This window comes from Macaca fascicularis, chromosome 5 (assembly GCF_037993035.2).
Source record: "Macaca fascicularis isolate 582-1 chromosome 5, T2T-MFA8v1.1".
Classification (NCBI taxonomy): domain Eukaryota; kingdom Metazoa; phylum Chordata; class Mammalia; order Primates; family Cercopithecidae; genus Macaca; species Macaca fascicularis.
Window position 1 is genome coordinate 174,110,981 of NC_088379.1, and position 19,617 is coordinate 174,130,597.

The window sequence follows — 19,617 nt, forward strand, 5'->3', positions numbered from 1 at the left end:
ATAATTACACCCATTTTCTTTGTTTTGTTTTCTTTTTTTGTTTGTTTTTTTTGTTTTTGTTTTTTTTGAGACGGAGTTTCACTCTTGTTGCCCAGGCTGGAGTGCAATGGCACGATCTCGGCTTACCACAACCTCCGCCTCCCAGGCTCAAGCGATTCTCCCACCTCAGCCTCCGGAGTAACTGGGATTACAGGCACCCACCACCACGCCTGGCTAATTTTGTATTTTTAGTAGAGACAGGGCTTCTCTATGTTGGTCAGGCTGGCCTCAAACTCCCAATCTCAGGTGATCTGTCCACCTCAGCCTCCCAAAGTGCTGGGATTACAGGCGTGAGCCACCGTGCCTGGCCACACCCATTTTCAAAGAACTGAAGACGATGTGTCCCAAGACAGCAGTGATCAAAGAATCTGGCATACATCTCATGAATATTATCCAGGATGTGGCTGTACTTCTTTTAATGCCCCAGTGCATGTTATATAGTTTTTAGAACACAACACTTTTGTTAGCTTTAGTTACTCCAGCTGTAAAATGAAGTCTTAGGCAAGTTACTTTAACCTCCTGAGCCAGTCAAATGGTGAAAAAAAAATCAGAGTGTTGTGGGACGACTAGATGAGACTACATGCTGGTTCTTTGTAATCTGTACATCTCTATTAAAGTCAGATAGCATCATTATCATAATCTGCCAAGAATCACCCAAGCAGAGTTATTCTGGGCAAAGTCCTTTCTTCCCAGGGTCTTAAAAAAGTTTGGGACAGGCCAGGCATGGTCGCTCACACCTGTAATCCCAGCACCTTGGGAGGCTGAGGCAGGTGGATCACCTGAGGTCAGGAGTTCGAGACCAGCCTGGCCAACGTGGTGAAAACCTGTCTCTAGTAAGAATACAAAAAAAAAAAGAAAAATAGCTGAGCATTGTGGCGGGCACCTGTAATCGCAGCTACTTGGGAGGCTGAGGCAGGAGAATTGCTTGAACCTGGGAGGTGGAGGTTGCAGTGAGCCAAGACTGCACCACTGCACTCCAGCCTGGGTGACAGAGTGAGACTCTGTCTCAAATAAATAAGTTTGGTATAATGCTAGTAATTGCAAAGTCCTGTCAATACTATAGGGAAAGGGGCAGTTGGGGAAGAGAAGCATGTTCATCTTTTCACATCTGGGAACTGAACATGAAGGAAGGGATATAAGCATGTTGTGCTTAAGATCCCTGTGACTTTGAGTAGAACCATGAAAAACATAAATACACCCTGTGACATAATAATGATAGCTTGGGTTTACACGGTTCTTATCCTCCCAAGACTTCAAAGGACTTTCATATATATTATCTCATCTGTCTTCTCAACATCCCTCAGAAGCGGTAAAGACAGACATGATTATTTCCATGTAGATGGGAAAAAACAAGATGTAGAGAAATTATTGCTCTAAGTGGTGACAAAAATCAGGCACTTAAATATCCAGTCCAGAGCACTCTTTGGTAAACTTTGGTGCTGTGCTTTCACACGGATATATATATATACACACATGTGTCTGATTATCATTTTCCTTCAAACCTTGTTTCTTCTCCAGTTGCCATGATATTGGTAAATGATAGCACTCTTCATTCAGTTGTTCAAACTAGAAACCTAGGGATCGTCTTTGATTTCCCTTTTCCTCTCCATCAGTTCTGCTAGCTTCTCCCAAAATATGTTTCAATTTATACCCACTTTCCTTTGCCTCCAGTGCAAGTTTATTTAAGCCACCATCACACTTTGTCTCTGGCCCTCCTAAACCAGTCTCTCTGTTTCCACTCTTGTCCCCATAATCTTGCCCAGAATATAGTAACATTCAGAGTGAACAACAAAAAATGCATAACATACCAGTTACTACGTTGCTCCAAACTCATCAATTTCTTCCCATCATGCCTGAAATTTAAAGTCAAATATAGTCTTTGTCTTACAAGACTCACTGTCACTTGGACCCTGCACCACTGCATCTCAGCATAGTACTCTATCTTCTTTGCAGCACTTTTTGCTGTCTAATTTTTTGATTCCTTATTTATTGCCTATCTTCTTTACCTGAATATAAGTTCCCTGAAGGCAGTGACTGGGTCTGTCTTCTTTACCATTATGTCCTTCACAGCCAACACACAGTGATTCCAGTGACTAATTCTCAAATAAGGAGTTAATCAAGTATACAGTTATATTTCTTGCTATCCTAAAACTACATAGATACTTAGTACCTCACTGCCCTACAGATGGGAAATCAGGCAGGCAATGTTCCAAGTTCCATTGAGAGTCTTTCTTATAATCTGTCAATCAGTGAGTTTGATGTAGAAGATGAGGACACATGATTCTTGATTCTTCCTCTTATATTTCACAGTTAAGCTACAGAAACAGCTAAACACCAGCTCTGTAACACAGAACATAAACGCAATGCCAGTTTATCTTTATTCAAGGTCTTAGTTAATGACGTCACCATCCCTTTAGTTCCCCAGGCAAGCAAGAAAATGCAGATTATCTTCAGCTTCCCCTTCTCCCCATGATCCCTCCCCCTCCTACCGTCCAGATGGATGATCCAGAGAGCATCAGAAGTGCTTCTTACATCTCTCTTTTCCTCCCAATCCTTATTTCAGTCCTGCCTATCTCCTACTTGGACAATAAGTACCTGCTTCCATTTCTCTCTAGTGTACCGGATTATGGAGAGAGCTTTGGAGTCAAAGTTTCTACCACCTATTAACTGGGTGACCTTGGGCAAGTTTCCAATCTTCTGTGCCTGAGTTCTGCCTGTAAAATGGGCGTAACAATACTACCTACCTTAGAGTTTTTGTGGTGATTTTATATACGTTAATAAAAATGAAATGTTTAAAACTATGCCTGACACATGGTAAGTACTTAAATAATGACAGTATTATTTTTATAGATCCACTACCTAACTGAATGACTTTGCAAATTTCTTTAATTTTTTTGAGTTTCAACTTCCTAGTCTATACAAATGGATATAATATTATATACTTCGAAAGCCTGATGTAAAAAAACTAGGGACAAAATGAAAAACCTAGTATAGCACCTTCCTGGCACATAGTAGGGACCCAATAAAATGTTTGTTTCTTGCCTTTTTGACTATGTATCTGTCTGCATCTGTTTCCATATAATTAGGAAGTGGATTGGATTCTATCTAAGGTTCCTTCCAGCATTAATTATTTCCATCCCAACTGCACAAAGGACATCTAAGGGCAATGGAATCCCCTTGTATAAAGCCAAGTGGTCATGAGGCACCATAGTTGTCAGGAAACCGAGCACTTAGAGTCAGGCAAGCCCAGAGAGGCTATTTTGGTCTGCAGTAGTGGGAAGGTGGTGCAAACTCCACTGTCTGGCAAAAAATCGGAGCAGATGGAATATTTATAGGCACTCCCCGAGGATTTCAGTTCAATCAGGAAGGATGCTAGGAAGAAAGTTAGACTGATGAGTAGGAGGTAACTGAACTGCATCTTCCTCCAGCCTTCTTGAAACAGGTCTGAACATTTGAGAAGCTGTTTTTTGGGTAGTTTTGTTTTGTTTAAGACAGGGTCTTGCTCTGTCACCCAGGCTACAGTGCAGTGGCACAATATCACTGCAGCCTCCACCTCCTGGCTCAAGCGATCCTCCCACCTCAGCCTCCCGAGTAGCTAGGACTACAGGCACGCACCACCATGCCCAGCTAATTTTTTGTATTTTTGGTAGAGATGGGGTTTTGCCATGTTGGCTAGGCGGGTCTCAAACTCCTGAGCTCAAGCGATCCACCCACCTTGGCCTCCCACAGTGCTGGGATTACAGGCGTGAGCCACCACACCTGGCTAGAGAAGCTGTGTTTGACAATGAAATACCTGGGGAAAGTTAGAGTTCTCCATACAGACTAATTCTAACCCAGCCTTCAGGGAGAGATTCTTGAGGTTTAATGCAATGAGAACCATCTGCAACACTGGTTTAAAATTCACACGCCCTCCCCTCATCCCTGGAGAGTTAGTAGGTCCAGCCTGGGTTCAAGAATCAGGTGATTCTCATGTACATGATGCTGGGACCACAAACTGAGAAACACAAACGTAGGCTTGTCCAGAGGCACATTTAAAGGGAAATAACCCAGGCACTGACCAAGGAAGCTAATTTTAAAAGGGCACTCTGGGGCTTTGTTTTTGTAGAGGATGTGGGATCTTGGAACCAGAGCTAGTTTGCTAGGGACAATAGGAGAGGGATTGAGTGTGCCCACCTCCGTTCATTCCAGTCTGTGCCCCTCTTCCCTGCCCACCCTCCATACAGCGCTCAGCCTTTCCTCTTAATAAATGCTGGACAGATTTTTAAAGGATATCAGTTTGAAAAGGGAGCTAGAATATTAGCCTGCCCAGAGAAACACACATGCTGGCCTAGCTCACTCCAGGACCCTAAATGTGAACAGAGGTCACCCATATCAAGCCTCAGAAAGTCCTGTTGTTTAATATGGTTAAATTTCAATAAAAACATGCCTGAAAATTAGATGCCTCTAATATATAACTTGGTCAAAGTTCAAAGATAAATTTAACGTACATGACGAAAAAAATAATGAGTTGTTCCTTTCTATTAAAACTAATTTTTCCTGTCAAATGCCATTATCATTTTAGAAGTTCAAACCTTGAAGTGGTCTTTTTGCACACAAGCAAACTTTACCTAAACCAAAGTATTAGGGAGAGACTAGATAAATATCCATCACTTTATCTAACCATCTTCGGGAAATGAAATTCCATAATCTTCCTTGGTAACCATCTTTATATATTAAAGATTATTTATCAATTTTCAGACTTCTTTCTTTCTGATCAAATTTAAAGATAATGGTAAACTTTTCTAACGCATCTAAATAGGCCAGCTTAAAAATACACACAAAAAGAAAACATGTGCATGGATTCACTAGAGACTCAAAAATTATGACGCAGGTTTCTTTTTAAATTATAGCGTTAGGCTAAGGATGTTGGCCGCCTTTATCAGTTTATCCACTAAACTGTGTAATTCATATGTGTAATCAAATACAAGCCTATATTCTGTGATTCCATAATAGTAGAAATGATCCCATCATAACATTTTCTTCTGTTTATAGCTAACTCTTTTATTTATTTATTTATTTTTATTTATTTTTATTTATTTATTTTTTGAGACAGGGCCTCACTCTGTCTGGAGTGCAATGGCACGATCTCAGCTCACAGCAACCTCTGCCTCCCGGGCTCAAGTGATTCTCCTGCCTCAGCCTCCCGAGTAACCGGGATTATAGGCACATGCCACCATGCCCGGCTAATTTTTGTATTTTTAGTAGAGACGAGGTTTCACCATGTTGGTCAATCTGGTCTCAAACTCCTGACCTCAAGTGATCCACCTGCCTCAGCCTCCCAAAGTGTTGGGATTACAGGCATACGCCACCAGACCCGGCGAACATAACTTTAAAAATTAAATTCCATCATCTTTTTATGCCATATAAATTAATCAGATAGAGTATCTGATATATTTATTACAAAGCTTTCCCCATGTAAATTACACATACAATAAAAGTACTGAGTAACTCATCAAAAAATTTAGTAATGATTGATGTTACTGAATTAAACCTAAGTGTAGCAATATAGAAAATAATGTTTTAAACAATCTTTCTCAAAATAATCTCCTTCCCCTGTAATTCAAATAAAAGGCTGTAGAGTGTTTAAAAAAATATGAACCCAAGATGATATCAGTCCAGTTGACATTCTTTCTCTTTGACAAGATTGTGGAAGACTAAAGATTAAGATAATTTCCTTGTTTTCCATAATGCTTTTATGCAAAAATGATGATTTGCATAATTTCTTTTCAGTCTCAATTGAATTTCTGAAGCTATTTTTCAAGCAAACTTCCACATGTCTCCAGTGTACACCATCTGTCTCATCTCTCTTTCTCTCCTTTTTTAAAGTATTACAATTATCTTGTAACAGGAGCTGTCAAATCTTTATCCCCCAAGGATTCTTTCTTTTGATAAATGAAAAGGAACTGTATATATTGTTATGTGTAGTTGTATGAATGTGACGGGGGTTAAGGAAAGGTTAGATGTTCAAAGCTGTTATGGCTAAGTTGACATATTAGAGGAAATGTGATCGGGTAAGTTGGCCAGAGTTTTAAAATAAGATCCTTCACTATAGGAAAATGAAGAAATGTTTAGTCAAAAGGTCAGGGGAAGGGAGGATCTTAAAGCAAAAAAGAATTTGAAAGTAGTCTGTGGCCCATACTACAAAGTATTAAAGAAAATATGGGGAAAAAAGAGGAATGGCTTTACTCACAAGCTGCAAATTGCTTATAAAGCCTATTGGCATTTGGAAATGGTTGATGCTTTTACTAGGAGAATCAAGTTTTATGTTTACATAGTAAGTATATACTCAGCAGTAACTTCCAGGAAATCACATGGATTGCCAAGAAAAAGTCCTTATTGAAGTATTATTTAGAAAAAAAATCCTGCCAAAAACATTAAAGAGGCTTTTTAAAAATTGAAGTTCACAAGGAAATGCAATAGATAGAATTTATGTAGTACTCAGAATTTACAACTAATATATTTTATAGCATTTCATAAAACTTTTATTTGCAACTCAATTTCAATCAATTGTAAAGTTCCAATTACTAAAAAGTATAGTTAAAGTTTCAGCTATCTAGAATTATTACAGAACGGTTCGCTCTAAAAAAAAAAACTTTTATTTGGAGGCAAACATTTAAAATATAGTAGGTATCGGCTGGGCACAGTGGCTCATACCCGTAGTCCCAGCACTTTGGAAGGCTGAGGCAGGCAGATCAGTTGAGGTCAAGAGTTTGAGACCAGCCTTGTCAACATGACGAAATTCCCTCTCTACTGAAAATACAAAAAAAAATTAAGCAGGCCTAGTGGTGCATGCCTGTAATCCCAGCTACTCGGGAGGCTGAGGCAAGAGAATCATTGGAATCCGGGAGGCAGAGGTTGCAGTGAACTGAGATTGCACCACTGTACTCCAGCCTGGGCAACAGAGCAAGACTCTGTCTCAAAAAACATAAATAAATAAATAAATAAATAAATAAATAAATAAATAAAATTATATATATAATAAATATATCTAGTCTGTATCACTGACTTTTGAAATAGAGGACATTGAAAAAATTAACATTTACAGATGACTGTGAGCCATCATTATAAACATCAGTTCCTGTACAAAGGGAGCAGTTAAGACTATAGAGTCAGACACACTTGAGTTTGAGTCCTGGCTCAAAATTTCTACTTATGCGGCTTTAAGAAAGATATTTAACCGCCAGGCGCAGTGGCTCACACCTGTAATCTCAGCATTTTGGGAGGCCGAGGTAGGCGGATCACCTGAGGTCGGGAGTTCGAGACCAACCTGACCAACATGGAGAAACCCTGTCTCTACTAAAAATACAAAATTAGCTGGGTGTGATGGCACATGCCTGTAAACCCAACTACTAGGGAGGCTGAGGCAGGAGAATTACTTGAACCTGGGAGGCAGAGGTTGCGGTGAGCTGAGATCGTGCCACTGCACTCCAGCCTGGAAGACAAGTGCGAAACTCCATCTCAAAAAAAAAAAAAAAGATATTTAACCTATATAAGCCTTAGTTTCATTGTCTGTAAAATGGATATAATGTCATGAAGCTTAAAAGAGATAATACATTTGTTTGTTTGTTTTAAATTTTATTTATTTATTTATTTATTTATTTATTTATTTATTTTGAGACAGAGTCTTGCTCTGTCACCCAGGCTGGAGTGCAGTGGCACAATCTCGGTTCACTGCAACCTCGGATCACTGCAACCTCCGCCTCCTGGGTTCAAGCAATTCTCCTGTCTCAACCTCTTGAGTTGCTGGAATTACAGGTGTGCACCACCACACCTGGCTAGTTTTCGTATCTTTAGTAGAGATTGGGTTTCACCATGTTGGCCAGGCTGGTCTCAAACTCCTGACCTCAAGTGATCTGCCTGCCTCTACCTCCCAAAGTGCTGGGATTACAGGCGTGAGGCACCACACCTAGCCAAAAGAGGTAATACATTCGATGTGCTTAGTGTATTTACATGGGACTTAGAACTCAGTAAAGCTTAACCAGTCCTAGTATTATTAGTATTAGTGTTGATATTGCCATGATTATTTTGCATTGAGGCATTTAGTAGCAGTTTTCTCTTGATAACACTAGAATTCTATATTTTTAAATCTTGTACAGTTGTGCCACAGAGTGATTTTTCCAACAGTAACACACTGCATATATGATGGGGGTCTCATAGAATTATAATGGAGCTGTAAAATTCCTGTTGCCTAGTGAAGTGGTAGCCGTCATAAAGTCATAGTATAATGTGTTAATCACATGTTTCTGGTGATGATGGTGGAAACAAGCCTACTGTGCTGCCAGTGGTATAACAGCGTAGCATATACAGTTATGTATGGTACATAATACTTGCTAATGGTAATAAATGACTGTGTTCTTGGATTATGTATTTCCTCTACTATACTTTTTAATCATTATTTTAGAGTGTACTCCTACTTATTAAAAACAAAACTAACTGTGAAACAGCTTCAGGCAGGTCCTTTAGGAGGCATTCCTGAAGAAGACATTGTTATCCTAGGAGATGACAGCTCCATGTGTGCTATTGCCCCTGAAAACCTTCCAGTAAGACAAGATATGGAGATGAAAGATAGTGAAACTGATGATCCTGACACCTTGTAGGCCTAGGCTAATGTGTGTGCTTATGTCTTTTTTTTTTTTTTTTTTTTGAGATGGAGTCTCGCTCTGTCGCCCAGGCTGGAGTGCAGTGGCTGGATCTCAGCTCACTGCAAGCTCCGCCTCCTGGGTTCACGCCATTCTCCTGCCTCAGCCTCCCGAGTAGCTGGGACTACAGGCGCCCGCCACCACGCCCAGCTAAGTTTTGTATTTTTAGTAGAGATGGGGTTTCACCATGTTGGCCAGGATGGTCTTGATCTCTTGACGTCGTGATCCACCTGCTCGGCCTCCCAAAGTGCTGGGATTACAGGCGTAAGCCACCGTGCCCAGCCTATGTCTTCATTTTTAACAAAGAAGTTTAAAATGAAAAAAAAAATTAAAGAATGAAATAATGTCTTTTGCAGCAACATGGGTGGAGCTTGAGGCCATTCACAGAAGTGAACTCAGAAACAGAAAACCAAATGCCACACACATGTTCTCATTCATAAGTGGGAGCTAAACAATAAGCACACATGGAAATAAAGGTGGAAATTATAGACACCGGGGACTCCAAAAAGAGGGAAGGTGGATGAGGAGCAGGGATTGAAAAAGTACCTATTGAGTACAATGCTCACCATTTGGGTAACAGGTACTCTAGAAGTTTAAACTGCACCAGTACACATATACCCATATAACAAGCATAGGCAGGTACTCCCTGAATCTATAATAAAATAAAAAAATTTAATAGAAAAAAAGCTTATAGAGTAGGATATAAATAAAGAAAATATTTTTGTATAGCTGTACAATGTGTTTGTGTGTATTATTGCAAAAGAGTAAAGAGATTTTTAAAGAGTTTATAAAGTCCAAAAGTTTCAGTAAGCTAAGATTAATATACTATTGGAGAAAGAAAGTTTTTTAAATAAATTTAGTGCAGCCTAAGTGTACAGTGTTTATAAAGTCTACAGTGGTGTACAGTAATGTCCTAGGCCTTCACACTCACTCACCACTCACTCACTGACTCACTCAGAGCAGCTTCCAATCCTGCAAGCTCCAATCACGGTAATTGCCCCTAGAGAGGTGTACCACTTTAAAACTCTTTTATACCATATTTTTACTGTGTCTTTTCTGTTTGGATATGTTTAGATACACAGGTATTTACCATTGTGTTACAATTGCCTGCAGTATTGAGTATGGTACCATGCTGTACAGATTCGTAGCCTAGAAGCAATAGGCTAAACCATATAACCTAGATGTGTAGTAGGCTATAGCTTCTGCATTTGTGTAAGGGTATGTTTGCACAAAGATGAAATCGCCTAATGACACATTTCCCACAACATATCACTGTTGTTAAGCTATGTATGACTGTACTTAGAAACTTTTCTTTTGTTTTCTCTTTCTTCTCTTTCTACAGCCATCAGAAGCCGCCCAAACCTTTAATGGTGAGGGTTTAGAAGTGCCATATAGGAGGAAGAGTTTTAGAGGGCCCACTCCAGCCCTACTGCTTTGCCAGCACCTTTACTTCTCTGATATCGCTGAGCTCCAGACCCAGCTTTCATTGACGTGATTCTCATTGTAAGAACCCGATCCTAAGTCTTTACACATTTTTGGCCTGTGCCATCCTCTGATGCTTGACTCTTATGTTTGGAATCCTCCTCTCCTACTCACCACCTATTCACCCACTTTTGATAAATAATCTTTCCCTGTAGATTTTATCTTTAACTCTTCTTGGACCTCCGTTCTCACATTTTTTCCTGAGCATGTTAGTCACTTGTCTTGCTTCCAACTGCTGGTTTTCTCAGATCCAGCCTTCTTACTTGGGGCTTGGCAGCAGATGATTTTTTTCTGTTTCCACAGTAGCAGTCTTTCTCACTTAGTTTATCCACACTGCTAGCATCTCAGTAATCAACCTATATTGTAAGACCTGTGTGTAGAGTGATAGAAATTAGTCAAAATGCAACGATACCATCAAAGTTATTCATCTCCTTTTTCTTTTTTTCTTTTCTTTTTTTTTTTTTTTTTTTTGGAAACAGAGTCTCACTCTGTCACCCAGGCTGGAGTACAGTGGCACTGCAAGATCTGCCTCCCGGGTTCACGCCTTTCTCCTGCCTCAGCCTCCGGAGCAGCTGGGACTATAGGTGCCCACCACCAAGCCTGGCTAATTTTTTTATATTTTTTTAGTAGAGACGGTGTTTCACTGTGTTAGCCAGGATGGTCTCAATCTCCTGACCTCGTGATCCGCCCGCCTCGGCCTCCCAAAGTGTTGGGATTACAGGCATGAGCCACTGCGCCTGGCCTTTATATCCTTTTTCTTACCTGTATCCATCATTCCCTCCTAACCAATGTAGTGGCTATGTGGCTTGCTTTCCTGTCTTTCTACATGCTCATGTAACCATTTATAAAACATATGTGCATATATACGGGAATTGAGTTTTTTGTTTTTGTTTTGTTCTTTTAAAAAAAGGATTCAGCTAGGCACAGTGACTCACATCTATAATTCCCAGTGTTTTTGGAGGCTGAGGCAGGAGGATTGCTTGAGATCAGGAGTCTGAGACCAGCCTGGGCAACATAGCAAGACTCCATCTCTACAAAAAAATTTTTTTTAATTAGCCAGACATAGTGGTGTGCACCAGCAGTCCTAGCTACTCAGGAGGCTGAGGTGGGAGGATTGCTTGAGCCCAGGAGTTTGAGACTGCAGTGAGCTATGATCACACCACTGCACTCCAACCTAGATGACACAGTGAGACCCTGTCTCTAAAAAGGAAAAAAAAAAAAAAGGATTCTATTTTATACATATACATTTTTCTGCATCTTGCTTTTCCTCTCTAAAAATACATATTGTAAGAATCCTATTCAGTCAACTGGCATAGAGCTAACTTATTCTAATGGCTGCATAGTTTTCCATGAAATGATCGTATCCCAATCATTTTTCTTTCTTTATTTTTTTTCTTTTTTTTTCTGTCTCACTCTGTCTCCCGGGCTGAGTGCAGTGGCACTATCACAACTCACTGGCTCACTGCAGCCCTGATCTCCCAGGCTCAAGCAACCTTCCCACCTCAGCCTTTCCACCATGGGAGGCACACACCACCGTGCCCAGTTTTTTTATTTTTTTTTTCTTGGTAGAGATAGAGTCTCACTATGTTGCCCAGGTTGGTCTTAAACTCCTGGGATCAAGCATCCTCCTGCCACAGTTTCCCAAAGTGCTGGGATTACAGGCATGAGCCACACCCCCAGCCCCCAATCATTTTGTTTTTTGTTAATCATTATACATTAGTAGTCATTCATTATTAGTCATTAATGTTTCACTAATGTTATTCATTAGTAGTCATTCATTATTTTGTTTTCTGTTATGAAAAACAAAGCTGCAATAAACATTCTTGTTTCTATATCCTTATGCAGAGAATGGATTCCTCAGGATGGAATTTCCTGATCAAGGGGAATGCATATTTCTAATGGATGTTGCCACATTTCATACCACAAAATGGAACATTCAACTATCTATCATGAAAGCATGAAAATATCCATTCCACATTCCCAAATCACCCTTGCTGGCTGTTGTGCTTTTACATTTGTATTATTTTGGTAGGTGCCTTATGATATCTGATATACATATATGTATGTATTATATATATGTGTATGTATATATGTATGTGTGTATATACATGTATATGTGTGTGTGTATATGTGTGTGTGTGTATGTGCGCATGTGTGTGTGTGTGTGTATATATATATATTTTTTTTTTTTTGAGGCAGAGTTTTGCTCTTGCTGCCCAGGCTGGGGTGCAATGGCGCGATCTTGGCTCACTGCAACCTCTGCCTCTCAGGTTCAAGTGATTCTCCTACCTCAGCCTCCCGAGTAGCTGGGATTATAGGCACGTGCCACCATGCCCAGCTAATTTTGTATTTTTAGTAGATACGGGGTTTCACCATGTTGGCCAGGCTGGTCGAACTCCTGACCTCAGGTGATCTGCCTGCCTCAGCCTCCCAAAGTGTTGGGATTACAGGTGTGAGCCACTGCGCCCAGCCTATATATATATATATATATAATATATATATATATAATATATATGTATAATACATAAAATGTATGTATTATATATGTATAATATATATTTTATATATATATATTTATTTTGAGGCAGAGTCTTGCTCTGTCACCCAAGCTGGAGTCCAATGGCATGATCTCTGCTCACTGCAATCTCTTGGGTTCAAGCGATTCTCCTGCCTCAGCCTTCCGAGTAGCTGAGATTACAGGTGTGCGCTATGGCCTGGCTAATTTTTGTAATCTTAGTAGAGACGCGGTTTCACCGTGTTGCCCATGCTGCTCTCAACTCCTGGCTTTCAGCGATCTGCCCGTTTCAGCCTCCCAAAGTGCTGGAACTACAGGCATGAGCCACCATGCTTGGTCAGTACTTCAAATTGCATTTTTTCCTGATTACTAGTAATCTCTTTTAATTAGTTTATTTGTCAGTTCGATTTTCTCTTAGTTGAATTGATAAGTCTTTTTTAGTCTTCTTTTTTTTTTTTTTTGACAGGGTCTCGTTCTGTCACCCAGGCTAGAGTACAGTGGCATGATCTCAGTTAACTGCACCCTCCGCCTCCCGGGCTCAACCTATCCTCTGACCTCAGCCTCCCAAGTAGCTGGGACCACAGTCCATACTACCATGATGCCTGGCTAATTTTGTGTGTGTGTATTTTTGGTAGAGACGGGGTTTGCCATGTTGCCCAGGTTGGTCTGGAACTCCTGGGCTTAAGTGCTGTGCCCACCTCGGCCTCCCAAAGTGCTAGGATTATAGGCATGAGCCACTGTGCCCAGCTGTGAATTGATTAGTGTTTGTCTCAGTTTAATAAGGGCACTTTGTATGTTAAAAATTTAACCACTCATCTGATATTTGCATTGCTAATATTTTTCCCAGTTGGTAATTAGTCTTTTCACTTTCTCTATAACTTTTTAATTTTAAACAATTTTGAAACACTTTTAAACTTACAGAAAAGTTGCTAGTACAATATAAAGAACTTTTATTTTCCTGAACCATCTGAGAATAATTTGCCAATGTGATGCCCTGGCATCTCACAGACATTCTCCTACATAGTCACAATGCAACCACCAAAATTGGGACATTAACATTCATATATTGCCATCAGTAAATTTTGCTAATAATAATAATAATCCCTAATAATATCCTCTAGATTAGTGGTCCCTAAACTTTTTGGCACCAAGGACTGGTTTCATGGAAAACAATTTTTCCACAGACCAGGGGTGAAGGGGTGGTTTCAGGATGATTCAAGTGCATTATATTTATCATGTACTTTATTTCTATTATTATTATGTTGTAATATATGATGAAATATTTATGCAACTCACCATCATGTAGAATCAGTGGGAGCCTTGAACTTGTTTTCCTGCAACTGGACAATTCCATCTGTGGGTGATGGGAGATAGTGACAGATCATCAGGCATTAGATTCTCATAAGCAGTGCACAACCTATATCCTTCCCATGCACAGTTCACAATAGGGTTCATGCTCCTGTGAGAATCTAATGCCACTGCTGATCTGGCAGGAGGTGGAGCTCAGGAGGTAATGTGAGTGATGGGGAGTAGCTGTAAATACAGAAGAAGTTTAGCTCACTTGCCCACCACTCACCTCCTGCTGTGTGGCACAGTAACAGAAAAGCCATCCCATTCAGAAGCAGACATTGCATTTCACTCTCATGTGTCTTTAATCTTCTTCAAGTTGGAAATTATTTCTCATTCTTGAATTCTTTTTAAGTTTATAGGCCAGATATATTGTAGAATTTGGGTTTGAAAATATTCCTCATTATTAGATTCAAGTTATGCACCTCTAGAAAAAAATTCAGTGAAGCAAGAAGCAACGTTGTATTCCTCGTGTCAGATGGCGCATGCCTTGGATTTGTTGTTGTCCAGTTTGATAGCTTATTTAAGATGATGTCTTTTCTTCTTCTCCACCATGAATTTATGTTTTCTTTCTCTAGTATTCTCTCAGGAAGTACTTTGAGACTAAGTAAATACTCTCTTATCAAACTTTTAATTTATTCATATATTTATGTGTATCAATAGGTACTCATGATTCTTAATTTCTTTCAAAGGATTATATGTGTTACTATCATTAATTTGTTATTTTGATGCATAATTTCTCCCAGTCCAATGAAGGAAAATGATAGCCAGAAACACAAGTGTAACAACAGGCTTATTGACTTAGTCGGGCTTTATAGGGTGTAGTCAGGAAACAGCTTTGTTTTCTTCCACTCTTGCCTCAAGCATTTTTTGTCAGAAACATTTTCCTTGCTCTTGTTGACTTTTCCAGTAGATCCCGTGAGTTTTTCAGCCACTTCAGATTCTAACAACACTACCATTTTTAGATTATGTAGTTCCATCCAACCTAAACTAAAACCTCAGTATCTCATCTAATTCAAAGTTTTTCCTCTCTCACCAGCTCAGGCCTGATTCACTGCCTTCCATACCAGTGGTTAGGAGGGGTCTGATCGCTCCTGTTACCTACCTGCCCCCCCTATATTGGTCTGTTTTCATACTGCTGTAAAGATACTACCAGAAACTGGGTAATTTATAAAGGAAAGAGATTTAATTGACTCACAGTTCTGCATGGCTGGGGAGGCCTCAGGAAACTTACAATCATGGTGGAAGGGGAAGCAGACACCTTCTTCACAAGGTGGCAGGAGAGAGAAAGCGAAGGGGGAAGAGCCCCTGTAAAACCACCAGATCACATGACAACTCAGTCACTATCATGAGAACAGCATGGGGAAACCGCCCCCCTGATCCAGTCACCTCCCTCCCTCCACACATGTGGATTACAATTAGAGATGAGATTTGGGTTGGGACACAGAGCCAAACCGTATCACCCCCACAAGGCTCCTCCAGAGTTGGGGTGGGCAGTGTGTGGGAGGGAAGAAGGCACGTGAGCAGCGCTGTTTGCACTTTTCCCTTGCCTGTCATACGACCTCTCTCACGTCACGTTTTCAAATTCTAGTTCTTTCTTGGTGTGCGGCAGTTGAGCCTTTGGAGATTTCTCTGAAATTTTATCTTTGGGGGAGTCTTCCATAAGAATCAGCTTTTAGATTTATTTACCCTTTATACTTTGTTTTCTGTTCATTAATTTTCATCTTTATTCTCTCTTCCAATTGTATGTTTTGTTTGTTTTGGTGTTCTTGTTCTAAATTTTTTAATTGGACCTTAAATATTTTTTTAATTGTTTTCCTTTTTTTTTTTGAGACAGAGTCTCACTCTGTCGCCCAGGCTGGAGTGCAGTGGCACAATCTCGGCTCACTGCAACCTCTGACTCCTGGTTCAACCATCATGCCTGGCTAATTTTTGTATTTTTTGAAGAGACAGGGTTTCACCATACTGGCCAAGTTGGTCTCAAATTCCTGACCTCAAGTGATCTGCCGGCCTTGGCCTCACAAAATGCTGGAATGACACTGTGCCTGGCCTAAATTTTTTCCTTAATAATAAAACATTTAAGGCTATGAATTCCCATAGGAATAATTTGAACTATGTTGTGTGTATTTTGGTATGAACTTTTTCCTCACTGCTTTGTATATGGTTTGTAATTTCAGTTTTGTTTACATTTTGATGAGTTATTTAGAATATTGTTTGTTTGTTTGTTTCTTTTTTTTTTTTTTGAGACAGAGTCTCACTCTGTCACCCAGGTTGGAGTACAGTGGCACAATCTCAGCTCACTGCAACCTCTGCCTCCTGAGTTCCAGCAATTCTCACGCCTCAGCCTCCCAAGTAGCTGGGACTGCAAGCACACACCACCACACACAGCTAATTTTTTTTTTTCTTTTTCTATTAGTAAAGATGGGGTTTCACCATGTTGCCCAGGCTGGTCTCAAACTCCTGGCTTCAAGTGATCCATCCACCTCAGCCTCCCAAAGTACTGGGATTATAGGCCTGAGCCACCGCACCCAGCCTAGAATATTGTTTCTTAATTCCAGGTAATTAGAGGATTTTTTGAGGGGTATTCCTTTTCATTATTTACTCCTTTTATTTTCTTTTTTGTATTATAATCAGGGAATGTGGCCTATAAAATCTCTACTCCTGTATATTGATGTAGGTATCCTTTGGAAACAAAAACAAGATTAACTTTTGTAAATGTTCCATTAAAACACAAAAGACATATAGACATGTAATATTCCGTACATGTTTTAGGTCAAATTTGTTGGTTGTTTTATTCTATTCCTCTGTTTCTATTTATTTTTTGTGTTAGATATGTGAGCCTGAAAAAGGTGTGTTAAAATCTCCTAACATAAAGATTATGCTTTATATGTTTAGCTACTATAATGATGGGTGAACATGATTTATGATTGTTCTACCTCTGTTATCAATTTGCCTTTCATCATTACATATTAATATGTATGCTGTTTGGTCCAATAATAGGACCACTAGACTTGACTTCTTTTGATTTATATTTATCTGGTGGATCTTTTTTGTTTGTTTGTTTGTTTGTTTGTTTTGAGATGGAGTCTCACTCTATTGCCCAGGCTGGAGTGCAGTGGCACGATCTCAGCTCACTGAAACCTCTGCCTTCGAGCGATTCTCCTGCTTCAGCCTCTCCAGTAGCTAGGATTACAGGTGCCTGCCACCACGCCAAGAATAATTTTTTTGTATTTTTAGTAGAGCCGGGGTTTCACTACGTTGGCCAGGCTGATTTCGAACTCCTGACCTCAAGTGATCCACCTGCTTCGGCCTCCCAAAGTGCTAGGATTACAGGCGTGAGCCACCGCGCTGGCAGTATCTTATTACATATCCTCTGAAGTTTAACTTTTCTTTCTCACTTGTTTAAAGTGAGTTTCTTTTGTTTGTTTGTTTGTTTGAGGTGGCATCTCCCTCTATCACCCAGGCTGGAGTACAATGACATGATCTGGGCTCACTGCAACATCTGCCTCCTGGGTTCAAGTGACTCTCCTACCTCAGCCTTCTGAGTAGCTGGGATTACAGGCATGTGCCACCACGCCTGGCTAATTTTTGTATTTTTCGTAGAGACAGGATTTTGCCATGTTGGCCAGGCTGGCCTTGAACTCCTGATCTCCAGTGATCTCCACCTGCCTCAGCCTCCCAAAATGCTAGGATTACAGGTATGAGCCACAGTGCCTGGTCTAACGTGGGTTTCTTAAGTAGTATGTGTTTGGGTTTTGATTTTTAAACCACACTGTCAGTTGCCAGTAGTTATTATCCTACTACTTTCTGATATTAAAGTTGCAATTAGAAATCTAAAGCCAGTCTTAATCTTTTTCTATGTAAACAATTTGTTCTTTCTATCTAGAAGACTGTAGAACTTTATCATTACCCTTGGAATTACAACATTGTAATGGAATCTCTAGTGTGTTCCAGTTTTCATCCCCCGTTCCTTGAAAGTCAAAGAATTCTGAAGATAAAAATCTTTCTATAGCTCTGTAAAATTTTCTTCACCTGTTTGTTTAAATATTGTCTCTCCTCCTTCGATTGCTTTACTCTTCTTCTGAAATTCCTATTTATTTACAAGTTACAATTTCTAGATCCATCTTCTGGTTCTTTTATATTTGCTTCTTTGACGTCTGTCTTTAAATGTTTGCTTTTTTAAAGAGATTTCTTTCCCTTGTACTTCCAGACCTCTGTTCACTGCTCAATAGTTACCATACACTCTTTCAGTACTTCTGCTATATTTTTAAACTTAAAAAATCATGTTCTTGAGTTCCAATTACAGCCATTTAACGCTCTAATTGAAGCTCCTCAATTGCACGAATTACTTTTTCTGTTCAAGTGGCCATGCCCTTTTTCAGCAGTTCTATTTTGTTGGCAACCACCATTTCTGGATGCTCCGCTCACTCTTCCTCATTCTGGCTTTGTTGTTCCTTTGCCTGCCTGTGGCGTTATTCACCTAGGGCCAGGTCTTCCGCAGCAGCTATCTCTTGAGTAGAGGAGGCTCCGTGGTCTCTGATCCTGTAGACAGACAAGGCTTCAGCTGGAAAATGCTTATCTTATATTCTCTGCTCCCTGGTTTCCTTAGCTACAAAGGTTAATTATCTCTTAGTTGTAAAGATACAAAGTCTTTTTTTTTAATTTAAATTTTAAAAGTAATTGAGATGAAGTTTCGCCATGTTGCCCAGGCTGGTCTCAAACTCCTGCGCTCAAGCAATCTACCTGCCTCAGCCTCCTAAAGTGCTGGGATTACAGGCGTGAGCCACCAAGTTTGGCCAAAGATACAAAGTCATATTTCATTAGCCACTCCTTGAGGGCCAGAGAGACCAGCAGGTCCCTCTAGGGACAGTTGTGTCAGCTGTAGGCTGGGTTTCTGGGTAGAATATATTACATGGGACAGACTTACATGAGAAGAATTATTCATTATTGATCTAAAATTCAATTTTTGTTTTCTTTTTGAGACAGGGTCTCACTCTGTCACCCAGGCTGCAGTGCTGTAGTGCAATCGGAGCTCACAGCAGCCTCCACCTCTTGGGCTCAGCAATCCTCCATCCTCAGCTCCCTGGAGCAGCTGGGATTATAGGTATGCACCACCATGCCTGGCTAATTTTTGTGTTTTTTGTGGAGATGGGGTTTCCCAATGTTGCCCAGGCTGGTGAAGTTGGAATTTAGCCGTGTGTCCTTTCTTTCTCTCTCTTGGGTAAATTTGGCTGCCCTAAGGCCAGGCGCGTTGGCTCACACCTGTAATCCTAGCAATTTGAGAGAATGAGGTGGGCGGATCACTTGAGGTCAGGAATTCAAGACCATCTTGGCTAACATTGTGAAACCACGTCTCTACTAAAAATACAACAATTAGCCGGGCGTGGTGGCAGGTGCCTGTAATCCCAGCTACTTGGGAGGCTGAGGCATGAGAATCGCTTGAACCCTGGAGGCAGAGGATCAGTGAGCCCGAGATCACACCACTGCACTCCAGCCTGGGCAACCCAGAGAGACTCTGTCTCAAAAAAAAAAAAAAAAAAAAAAAAAAAAGGGCTG

The 19,617-nt window shown here is 40.3% G+C and overlaps 1 long non-coding RNA gene across 2 annotated transcripts in view; it reads left to right on the forward strand.

Annotated features, from left to right (window-relative positions):
* Positions 1-19,617, forward strand: part of LOC135971039 (uncharacterized) — a 66,569-nt gene that overhangs the window by 1,900 nt on the left and 45,052 nt on the right. The window contains exons 2-4 of one of the 2 annotated variants that reach the window (XR_010587072.1): positions 10,060-10,220; positions 12,045-12,227; positions 13,181-18,115. This is a non-coding gene — a long non-coding RNA (uncharacterized lncRNA). Of the gene's footprint in view, positions 1-10,059; positions 10,221-12,044; positions 12,228-13,180; positions 18,116-19,617 lie in introns of those variants that run through there. The other variant, XR_010587071.1, reaches the window with a different exon arrangement.